The sequence below is a fragment of the Neofelis nebulosa genome, chromosome 2 (assembly GCF_028018385.1).
Source record: "Neofelis nebulosa isolate mNeoNeb1 chromosome 2, mNeoNeb1.pri, whole genome shotgun sequence".
Lineage (NCBI taxonomy): Eukaryota > Metazoa > Chordata > Mammalia > Carnivora > Felidae > Neofelis > Neofelis nebulosa.
Window position 1 is genome coordinate 3,076,716 of NC_080783.1, and position 12,051 is coordinate 3,088,766.

Genomic DNA, 12,051 nt, shown 5'->3' on the forward strand with positions numbered 1-12,051 from the left:
GTCAGAACCCATCTGCTTGGAAGTATTGCATGAGCTGGTTGCAGAAGTCCTGGCAAGAGAAAAGAAGATCTTGAAACAAGGCAGCCGGTGAAGGTACCACTGGAATGACTTGAGGGCCGGTCTCACTCGCTAAGGGGCCACTCTGTACAGTCAGGCTGCCCCGTACCCCCAATCTTAACCATTGTGGATAAATGCCGCCATTTCTAGCTCCCATTTCGTGAGGCTGCCTTGTCTTTTCACCTGATGTTTATGTCCGGCTTAGTAAGTTGTAAACTCATGCAACCCTCACAACCACCTCAAGAATCAGGTATTTTGTTTACGGTAGTCCCCCCTCCCCCATCCACTGTTTTGCTTTCCGAGGTTTTAGTTACCCTCAGTTAACTGCAGCCAGGAAGCAGACGAGGATCCTCCTTCAGATGGATTGTCAGAAGGCCAGTAAAGACTAGCCTAATGTATGACATTCACTTCCCTTCATCTCGCGAGAAGAGGAAGGGTGCGTACAGCACAATAAGGCTCTGAGAGTGAGGGACCACGTTCACATAACTTTTACTACAATATCTTGCTGTAATTGTTCAGTTTTGTAATTGGTCGTTAATCCCTTACTGTGTCTAATTTATAAATTAAACTTTATCATAGGTATGTATGTATAGGAAAACACAGTCTAAGGTTTGGTACTAACTGGTATCGGGGGTCTTAGGACATATCCCCTGCAGATAACGGGGTGGGCGGGGGCAGGCTACTATATCCCCACTTCATAAATGCAGAAACTGAGGCACAAAAGCTAACTGGTGTCCCTGACGTGGCAGAGGGATTTGCCCTCACCCAGCGCACCATGCCCCTTAGCAGCTGGTGGTCCCAGCAGCCAGGGAAGGGGTCAAGTTAACCCTCCTGCTTCCTGGAGAATCAATTTGTCATCATCCGGGTCTTCTTCAGAAATGGAAGCTTACGCACAGAAGATTGAGAAGGCTGGAGTGCTCACAGAAGCCAAGGAGGTCAGCTCTGGGGATCTGGGGGGCAGCCTAAGGAGCCTGTCGTGGGCAGGCCTCTCGTTATCTGAGTCTTGGCCTCTGGAGCCTGGCCATGTCCTCCCAGAGGCCTGCTTGGAGCTGGGGCCTGGCCTCGGGCACATCTTTACAACCCAGGCCATCAAGGGAGCTCCCCTCTTCCTCCCAATCTCCCATCCTCTGGGAGGACTGGCTGGGCTTGGATCACAACACCCACTGTGTGCACGTATGGGAGGGAAGGGTAGAGGTTGAGTTGTGAGCCTCCTGGAGGGGTTTGGGTGCTAGAGGAAGAGCCAGTCGAGACGATTCCACAGGTGTCCTTCCCACCTCCTCTACCCTTACCTCAAGGAGTTCAACCAGGACTTCCAGCTGGAGCACGGAGAGGGGAGGTCCTCTGTTTGCAGCTAGGCCTGCCTCTGGACACACAGGCTGCACAACTGCCCCCAGAGGCTGGCTTGGCTTGGCCCAGGGCTCCCCAACCTGAGTGACGAGGTATTGGGCAAGCCTGGGATCCAGGCACTCTTCAGCCTCATGCAGCCTGCCAGCTGATGAACAATGCCTGTTGCAAGAGCCTGGGTGCCTGCTGTTCGGGTGAGGCCCCCCTAGGCAGGAAGAGTGACCTCTGTCGGTAAAGCCCTGGAGGAGCGCGCCTTCCTTAGCCAACCACTCCACACCGCCCTCTTGCTTTCACTGTGGATGGAGCAGAGCTTTCCCACATCAGCGGCACCCCATCAGGGTAGGGTGTTTCGGTGAGAGGTAAAATCTGCAGTCTGGGTGAGTTGGCATCGGAGTCAGGCCCACGGGGTCTAACGCTCATGCCTTCCTGCCCCAGTGTCCTGTGGACTCCAAGCTTTCCCAGGGCAAGACCTTAGCGATGTTCCAAACCCAGTCCCTTGCATGGATTGGGAAATAGCCCTGGAGACGCTAGATGTTGAGTAGATGTGGGTAGATGGGTCCAGCCTGGCCCTCAGCTGGTACCTGCCCCAACCTATTCTGTGTTGTTCCACGTTATTCCAGGCTACATCCTGCCCTCCAGCCAGGCCCAGTTTTCCCTGGGAGCAAGGCCCAGGGTACTGGAGAGAACACGTCTTGACACACACAGATCCTGTGTCCCTATGTGTCTTCTGAAATCTATTCCAACAAGACAAGAACTATATGATGAGTATCTGCCATGGGCTGAGAGCCAGAAAAGGACAGACCCTGGCCTCCAAAAGCACGAGCTCCCCAGGGAACTGGTAGCAGAGAATTTACCACTGGGATTTAGCACAGAGGGGAGGAGGGAAGTTTATAACTGTGGTTCCTGAGGTTTTCTCTGCATGGGGGAGACCTGTCTGTCCCACTGGAGTTTAGAGACCATGGAGGATGAGAAGGGGAGAACAGCTATGCTGACCATAGCCCTCGTGTGAGAATCCAACTGGAGAGGCTGAAAACAAATGCACAAAACCCAAGGTCTTGCTGGTGCTTTCTGTTGCCTGAAGTGGAGACAGGGTGCTTGGAGATAGGTTCCTCGTTTCTAGGAAAAGCTTCATTGGGCCTTTCAGGGTGAAAGTGCCTGGGTCTAATCTGGAGGGGAGGATGAGGCACAGAGGAGAGCAGACAGAGTGGCCAGAAGTGGTTATGGGGACCTGGGTGAGTTGTCTTACGTAAGACCCATTGGTAGTCTTGGTGACCCAGTTCTGCTGTCTACTGTGGCAGGAGGAAGGGGGCAGGCTCTATGCAGTTGGGTCAGATGGGAGCTCGTGATGATGGTGATGATGGTGGTGGTGGTGGTGGTGAGGGGCTATCCAGGCAGCAATTAGATTTCAAGTACTATGACTTTAATTATATATCTGGTGTAATTAACTTTCGACCGCTCTTATAACTAGCTTCCAGGGAAAACATCAGTTTCCTTTTATTTGAAAGATAATAAAACAGGCTGTGACAACTGTCCTGGAAAGGGACTGAAACACAGTGCTGTTTTAAATATTACAGGACTTAGGGGCGCCTGGGTGGCGCAGTCGGTTAAGCATCCGGCTTCAGCCAGGTCACGATCTCGCGGTCCGTGAGTTCGAGCCCCGCGTCAGGCTCTGGGCTGATGGCTCGGAGCCTGGAGCCTGTTTCCGATTCTGTGTCTCCCTCTCTCTCTGCCCCTCCCCCGTTCATGCTCTGTCTCTCTCTGTCCCAAAAATAAATAAAAAACGTTGAAAAAAAATAAATAAATAAATATTACAGGACTGAGATTTTCTTCATTCACCCTAAAGCAACACTGTGCACATTTAACAAGGTTCTTGCATTGTAACTAGAATGGAGACGTTTGTAAATGATCCCCTGTTCTCGCTGCCCCATCCCGCGGGCTGCACTTAACGTGATTCTTCCCCCTTCCAGGCTGCCCATCAGATCGGCCCCAACGCTGGCAAAGCTCTGAGCAAAGAGCGAAGCTGTCTTCCTCCAGAGCCCTTTGGTTTTACTTTCTTGCGGAAGCAAGCGTATTGAAATGCCCCCGGCCTTTGTCACACTCTCTCCTGTTTTGCATTTCACAGTCTTTTGTGTTAGTCACTAACCGAGGTTGATTCATATTATCAGCTGTTGATTCATATTATCAGCTGTTTCTAGGCTGCTGCTGAAAACTGCTACCTTTTAAAGTTTAGTTCTGGTAGAGGACGTAAATAGTGGGAAGGTGCACGCGCGTGCATGTGTGTGTATGTGTGTGTGTGTGCCCCTGTATGGTGGCCTAAATCATCATAGCCCCCAAAAGACGTTCTTGTCCTAATCTCTGGAACCTGTGAATTTGTTACTTTACATGGTGAAATGGACTTTGCAGATGTGGTCAAGGTGGGTACCATTGGCTCAGGGCTCATCATAGCACATTCACAGGAATCAGAATACTGAACCCACTCTTGCAGTGAAGTCTTGCTAAGTTGTTAGGTTTATATATATATATATATATATATATATATATATATATCTCCTATATGTATAATATATATTGTTTTAAATTATATATAATTTTATATATTTTTAAAATTATTTTGAGAGAGAGAGAGAGCACAAGTCAGGGAGGGGCAGAGAGAGAGAGGGAGAGAGCACTGTCAGCACAGAGCCTGATATGGGCCTCGAACTCACGAACCATAAGATCATGACGTGAGCTGAAGTCAGACGCTTAACCCACTGAGCCACCCAGGTGCCCTGAGGTTCTATATTTTGTATAGTACCTAAAGTTTTTGTTACTTTATTTTATTAAAAAAAATTTTTTTTAAATGTTTATTTTATTTTTGACAGCGAGCATGAGCAGGGGAAGGGGCAGAGAGAGAGAGGGAGACACAGAATCTGAAGCAGGCTCCAGGCTCCGAGCTGTCAGCACAGAGCCCGATGAGGAGCTTGAACTCACAGACCGCACGATCATGACCTGAGCCAAAGTCGGATGCTCAACCGATGGAGTCACCCAGGCGCCCCAGTTTTTGTTACTTGAGATCGCTGCCGCTGTCCACTTGAGTGAGCACTATGGGCAAAATGCCACAAAACACTGTTTTCCCTTAAACATGGTTGAAGGTGTTTACTCATTGGAGTTGATAGAAACACTTCAGTGAACAAGGCAGGCACGTGATCAGGAGCAGCCTTCCCATGTTCTGAGCATTTCTAACAGCCCAGGATGGTGTCCGTGATTTTCATCGTGGGCTATAACCCCTAGGACCACACAAGGGTCACCCAAGGCAGTCCCACCTCTGTGTGGAGCCCTACCCGCTGTGGCTACAGCTGCCTCTGGCTGGAGACTGGAGGGACGAACCATCACAACCAAAACCTTACTCCAGAACTCTGATGACAGCGATGCTGTGGCACCTATTTATGAAGAGAAGGAGCCGCCATGCAGAGTGGACCTGGGCCAGCCTTGCTCTGCTGGCATCAGGGGACCCAGCACAGCCCCTTAGGAGGGCCGTCCTACAAGCCTCACCCCCTTTTGATGCAGTGATTCCACTCTAGGGATTGGCCTGAGGAAGTAATCCAAAAGCAGGAAGAGGCCTGGCAGAAAAATATTCACTGTGTGTGTAAATAAAACTTGGAAGCGACCTCATGCTCAGTATTAGGGAAATGGTTAAGTAAAGTACCATTCGGTTACTTATGGGAACGTAACACAGTGATGAAGCTTGATCACTCTGTAGATTACATAGAACCACGAGCGCATTTATTAAATGAAGCAAACAATGCTCAAATTGTATTAACTCAACGACTGCAATTCTGAAAAAGATAAATAGACAGGCAGAGACAAGATGTAAATGAACAAAAAAGGAATATAATTTTTGTGTCAGGGTAGCAGGACTTCAAATTTTCTGTTTTTTAAGCTTTCATTTATTTTGTGTATATATTGTCTTCATTAGCAATACAAAGGTCTCCTTTAAACACGATCGATCCTTCACTTGGAGTACAGGTCTTATCAAATAAGTGGCTTTAAGGCTGCTACTGGCTACAGGAATAAATATGAAGAAACGTTAAGTTTTTCCCTGGACAGGGATCAATCCGGTGTGCCTTGATTTGGGGCACCTGGGTGGCTCAGTCTGTTGAGCATCTGACTCTTGATTTTAGCTCAGGTCATGATTTCATGGTTTGTGAGATCGAGCCCTGCGCTAGGCTGCACTGACAATGCAGTCTGCTTGGGATTCTCTCTCTGTCTCTGTCTCTCTCTTCCTCGAAATAAATAAATAAAAGCTAAAAAAAAAACAAACCCCAAAAACCCAAGCAATCCATACCATGCTTCCAAAGCCTTTCGGAATTCCCAGAAGACAGTCACTTTGAACTAAATGGCAACTGATGGTGATAAGAGATTAGCCTCAGGTCAAATCCCTGTGCCGTACAATTGTCCCCCCAGGTGCTATCCATCCAGTGCATTCAGGTCCACTCACGGATTCTGAATAGACATTTTCTACCGGAAAATGCGGTCTGCCTCTCGGCAGGCCCCAACGCAGGGTGTGGGGGAAGCAGTCACTACTCCATCCGAGGGGCTGGGAGCACAGCCCTTGGGGGCACTTTCACAGATTACCAGGAGGACAGGGTGGAGGGGCCACAGAGAGTGGGATGAAGAAAGATTCAAAGATATTCCCCCCTCGCCGGTTTACCTGGTATTATTCTGGAAGTTCTGCCTGGCTGAATAAGGCAGACATCAGAAATAGAATATTAGAAAGGAGGAGGCAACATGACCATTACATAACGAGACAATGCGATCAACTCCTGGGAACATCCAAGCCGGCTACTGAAAACTAAAAGGGAATAAATAATAAGGGAGATGAACACAGGGACCCTGCTAAAAAAAAATCAACAGGTATGTTTTCCATACCCATAGCAACCGATTAGACGTTATCAAGCAACCCTTTTTATGTTTTATTTTAGTTTTATTTTTTTAATGTTTATTATTTTTTGAGACAGTGAGAGAGAGAGGGAGACACAGAATCCGAAGCAGGCTCCAGGCTCCGAGCCGAGCCGTCAGCACAGAGCCCGGCGTGGGGCTGGAACCTATGAATCATGAGATCATGACCTGAGCTGAAGTCAGACGCTCAACCGCCTGAGCCATCCAGGTGCCCCAACAACCCTCTTTACAACGAGGGGGTGGAGGGTGGGGCAGAAAGACACGTAAACTATTTAAATGACCTTAATGGCAAATGGGCATGATCTGGATAAAGAAAACCACAAACCTTAGGTTTCTCAAAATGGACCTGGCAGAGTTAAAGGTGTAGGTGGCCGTCATGCCACCAGCTCATCCTGGAGGAACCGGCCACGAATCCTCTAGCCCGGAGGAGGGAGACCTGAGCCCCAGGAAGGCCCAGCCGGCCTCTAGAGGACAGCCAGCCTCCACGTGGGTGGCCGGTGGGAGATAGGTGGAAATATCACCCCATCACTGCCGTATTGTTTTCAGAGCAGCAGCCTGGAAGTCACCGAAGTCTCCACCCAGAGAGTCCTGGGGAAAGAAAGGCAGGGGGTGCAGGGAGTGCCTCTGAGCAGCTACCTACAAGAATGACCAGATGCTGGGGCGCCTGGTAGCTCAGTCGGTTAAGCGTCCGACTTCAGCTCAGGTCACGATCTCGTGAGTCATGAGTTCGAGCCCCACGTCGGGCTCTGTGCTGACAGCTGGGAGCCTGGAGCCTGCTTCGGATTGTGTCTCCCCCTCTCTCTGCCCCTACCCAGCTTTCGCTCTGTCTCTCTCTCAAAAATAAAATTAAAAAAAAAAGGAGCAGATGCACATCATGTATCATAAAAGGGAAAAGTTAGTGGCATGGTGGCATGAATAAGATAATGGCATTTCTGTAAAAACAGTGAGTTTAGACAGAGGTGAGTTTCCAAACTACTAGAAAATATTTACAAGCATATCGTATCTATTAGTTTGCTAGGGCTGCCGGAGGGAAGTGCTGCTCTAAGTGGAGTGGCTTAAACAAAAATGTGCTTCTCAGTTCTGGACACTAGAAGCCCCGGCTGAAGGTGCGGGCAGTTGGTCGGTTCTCTCTGAGGCTGCGTGGGAGACTCTGTTCCCGGCCACTCTCCTTAGCAAGTGGACCCCGTCTTCTCCCCGTGTGTATGCCTCTGCCTTCAGATTTCCTCTTTCTTGGGGCTCCTGGTGGCTCAGTCGGCTTAAGTCACGATCCCAGGGTCGTGGGGTTGAGCCCTGAGTCTGACTCCACACCAAACGTGGAGCTTGCTTAAGATTCTCTCCCTCTCTCCCTCTCTCTCCCTCTCTCTCTAAATAAAATTCCTCTTTCTTACAAGGAGTCAGTAGGAGTGGATTAAATTAAATTTAAATTGATGACCTCAATTAAATTTTATCTCTGTAAAGACCCTGTCTCCAATTAAAGTCACATTGTGAGGTTGGAGGGGCTAAGATTAAGATTTCAACACAGGAATTTGGGGAGGGATGGGATTCAATCCACAAACCTATCAGACAACTGTTAACAGCTGCCCTGGGGCAACAGGATGGGGTGGGGGTGGGAACAGGGCTCTTTCTACTTCATACAACCCTGCACCAGTTTGATTCGTGTGGTGGGGCAGAGGAGGGAGGGAATCTAGGACCCGGTTCAAAATAGGGCAGTTCAAGGGCTGTCTGAGGGGCGGGAACTGCACTCTGCAAAGGAGCTGGTGGGAAGGGGCTCTTTTCCTCACCTTCCAGATACAGAAGCCCTGTGCAGGCAGCAACACTGCTAGGCTAGGGACCCCTGGGCCCCCCAAAATGTAGGGTCGCTGGCTGGAGAAGAGCCTCCAGTTTCTTATGGGCATCTCAGAGAGACTTCTGGAAATAACCTGGGATGCTAAGGGTCTGATACCAAGGATGTCCTGGGAGAAGCGGCCTCCCCCCAGCTCCTGCCAATTGACATCTGTCCACTCACAGGGCCCCCGTCCTGACCTCGGTCACCGATGAGGGAGGACAGCAAGGGAACACCAGGTCAGGTCAGCCTCCTCCCCAGCCCCCTTCGCAGCTTCTGTGAACCAAGGGAGACGGGGGGGGGGGGGGGGGGGGGGGGTGGCGGCTTGGAAGAGGAAGGCGGGGGGGGGGGGAGGAGGATGGTTGGGGAGGAGGACGTGGGGGGATCGGGGTAGGATGAGGTAGGGAGCTCGCAGCGGCAGGTGGGGGCTCGGAGGGGCAGGTGGGGGCTCGGAGGAGGAGGTGGGCAGCGTGCCGGCCAGGGCTTGGTCCACCTCCTTTCCAGACCTCCGCCCCAGGGGGAAGCCCCCGCCCACCCTTAGCTCCTCCGGACCCGGGCAGCCCTGCGGCCACGTGGAGGCGCCCCGTCTACGCGGGCGCCGAGGGGCGGCGGGTGGCGTCCCCTCTCGGCACCGTCCCCGTCCCCGTCCCCTCCCCCTCCTGCCCTCCCCCCCCCCCCCCAGTCCCCCGGCTAAGACCCGGCCTGGCGGCGCGCCCCGGCCCCTCGGGGGCCTCCCCCGGCACGGGCGCTCCTCGTTCCGCCCGAGCGGCCGCAGGGCGCGAGGACGCGGAGGGGGTCGGGGGGTAACGGCCGGCGGCCACGCGGGGATTGGTCCCGGCCCCGCAGTTCCCGCCCCGCCGCGCGTTCCGCCCGCGCCGGGTGGGGCGGCCCCCGACGGGCGGGCTGCGGGCTGCGGCTCCGGGGCACACGCCTCGACTCCCCCGGCCCCCGCCCAGGCCGGGGGCGCGACCTGCGGGAAGCGGGAGGAGCTGGCCGCGGGGGCCCGGGGCGGCCTCGGGGGGCACGACGGAGGCGCGGAGGAAGAGAGGGGCCCGGGAAACCGGGCCTAGGGAGACGCCTTCTACACGGTCCGGGCCGTTGCCCCGGGATGGGCTTCGGGACCCCCACGCCAGCCCCCCTCCCACCACGGCTCACCACCATCAACTGAGACTTGGCGAAGGAGCTAAGATTCCAGAAGGGCGGGAGGGCAAATGTGTAAGATAAAGCAGTACAGTTTTGGAAGAACTGCTAGGAGAATAGTTTCATTGGCGAAGGTAAAGATTTCTTAACACAAAAAGCACGGATGCATTGAAGTGTATTAACATTTAGAATTTCTCCTCATCAAATGACACCATTAAGACAGTAAAAACACAAGCCACGGAGTGGAAGAAGATACCTGCAATACGAATAGCCCCCAAAGAATTCATATCCAGAACCTGTAATGAATCTGTACATTTACACGAAAAGGCAGAGGGGCGACTGGGAGACTCAGTCGGTTAAACTTCCCACTCTCGGTTTTGCTCAGGTCATGATCTCACAGTTTGTGGGTTGGAGCCTTTCATCCGGCTCTGTGCTGAGCCTGTTTGGAATTCTCTCTCTCTCCCTCCCTCTCTGCCTCTCCCTCACTCTCTTTCGAAAGAAAGGAGAAGGAAAGGAAAGGAAGGAAGGAAGAGAAAAAAGAAAGGGAAAGAAAGAAAAAGAAAGGGCAGGAAGAAAGAAAAAAGACAGGAAGAAAAAAAAGAAAAGGCAGAAAGAAAGAAAGAAAGCAACAAAAGCAAGAAAAGGCAGGAAGAAAAAAAGAAGGAAAGAAAGAAAAGGCAGGAATTCCCTAGGAAAAACCAGCTGGCATCCACATGGCAAAGGGCACTGAGAGTGGCACCTGCTCTCTAGTCATTAGGGAAAGGCAAGTAGAAACCACCACGTGACGTCTCCGCACGCATCAGAATCGCTGATGAAAAGACCGGGAAATAGGAAACACTGCCAGGATGCACAGCAACCTTGACTCTCGTGCACTAATGGGGTGAAATTGGCACTGGCTTTGGAGAACAGGTGGAATCTCCTAGTTTGGACCAATGCTCACAAACCAGCAACTCCGCTCTTAGGTACCTGTGCGTTGATTCAGGGAACAAAGGTACTTGTCATCCCACAACCTGGTTTTTAAACTTCATCCTATGGTGTTGAAGTCTATTCGTATTGTGATATAGAGATCCACACCATTCACTTTAACAGGCACATGTGTTACTGCTTCCTAAGAATATTTCACAATCGTTTATCCGGTTTCCTAGTGCTGAACATTTAGGTTGCTCCCAGTGATTTTCTATTGCAAACACTGCTGCAGTAAACACTCTGGAAACAGCAGCCCGCAGCACAGGGAAGGATCTTCTCGAGTCCTGTCCCCAGAAGTGAAATTGCCCGCTGGTGGAGTACGCGCATTTTCGACTTTGCTAAAGTTGCCCAATGGGTCTTCTAGGTGGTTGCACCACTTACGATGCCCACCAGCAGTATATGACGGTTTGCATTTCCCTGTTCCTCCTGGCATTGGCAGACTTGGTGGATTTTGCCGTGTGGTGGGTACGAGATGGTCTCTCTCCTCAGTCTTAATTTGCTTGCCTCTGAATGGGGAGTTTGCGCTTCACCCCTCGTGTCCATTGGCCGTCTAGAGTTTTCCTTCTGGGAATGCGTCTTCATATCCTTTGCCAATTTTTCTACCGAGTTGTCTTTTCCTTACTGATTTGTAGAAGCTCTTCCACATTCCGGAACAAATCCTGCATCGCATACAGCAGATATATTACACACGGTGCAGTCTTCTCCTGATCAGTGGCTTGTTAGTGCTTTGTTACGGTTTCTTCGCCATTTAAGTGCGGACACTGCCGGATCCATCAGTCTTTTCCTGTATGAGCTTTTTCACTAAGAACTCCTCCTCCATGAGATTATAAACAAAATTCTATTTTTCTTCTAATAGTTTTACGTTCCTACTAATATTTGAATGTTTAATCCTTCAATTCAGTTTACTTTGGGGAATGGTGATAGCAGGAATCCAATTGTATTTTGTTCTTCTATACAGAAAACCAGTTGCTTCCGTGCCATTGGATGGAGCTGTCACCTCTTTCCCGCTGAAGTGTGATGTCATGGCAACCATATGTCAAGTTCCCATATGTGTTCGGGCCTGTTTCTGGAGTCTGTTCCGTTCCATTGAGTTGTTTCTCTCTCCTTCCACCAACACACAGTTTCTTTCTCTTTCTCTCTTTCTTCTTTCTTTCTTTCTTTCTTTCTTTCTTTCTTTCTTTCTTTCTTTCTTTCAGTTTATTTTGAGAGAGAGAGAGAACACAAGTGGGGGAGGAACAGAGAGAGGGAGAGAGAGAATCTCAAGCAGGCTCCCCAATGCGGGAGCTTGCCCATTGCCCAGCGCAGAGCCCAATGCGGAGCTTGAACTCACAACAGTGAGATCATGACCTGAGCTGATGCTCAATGGACTGAGCCATCCAGGCACCCCCAACATGCACTGTTCTCATTTTTGCCCCTTGCTAATTCAAGCTAATGCTTGAACTCAGGTGTTGAAACTCCCTTCAACCCCTTTTCCTCAGAAATACCTTAGTGGTTCTAAGATCGTTGCTTTTCCATAGAATTTATAATCAGTTTCTCTAGTTCTTTTGGATTTTTATTGGATTTCCTTTGAACGACATAGCTGATCTTGACTTAATTAAGAAAAAAATTACATTCTCTTCAGAAAAAATGTTTTCCTGGACAGATCCAGGCTTTTAGGGTCTAAGTGTTGATGTACAAGATGGGGGCTCTCTTTAAGAAAGCCTATACTTGGGGCGCCTGGGTGGCCCAGTTGGTTAAGCGTCCGACTTCAGCTCAGGTCATGATCTAGCGGTTCGTGAGTTTGA

At 50.6% G+C, this 12,051-nt stretch overlaps 1 long non-coding RNA gene across 1 annotated transcript; it reads right to left on the minus strand.

Annotated features, from left to right (window-relative positions):
* Positions 1-5,141: 5,141 nt before the first annotated feature.
* On the minus strand, positions 5,142-8,444 carry LOC131494983 (uncharacterized). Its single transcript, XR_009253701.1, has 2 exons — positions 6,686-8,444; positions 5,142-6,232 (listed from the first exon to the last, which is right to left on the minus strand). It is a non-coding gene; the product is annotated as an uncharacterized LOC131494983 (long non-coding RNA).
* Between the last annotated feature and the right edge of the window lie 3,607 nt (positions 8,445-12,051).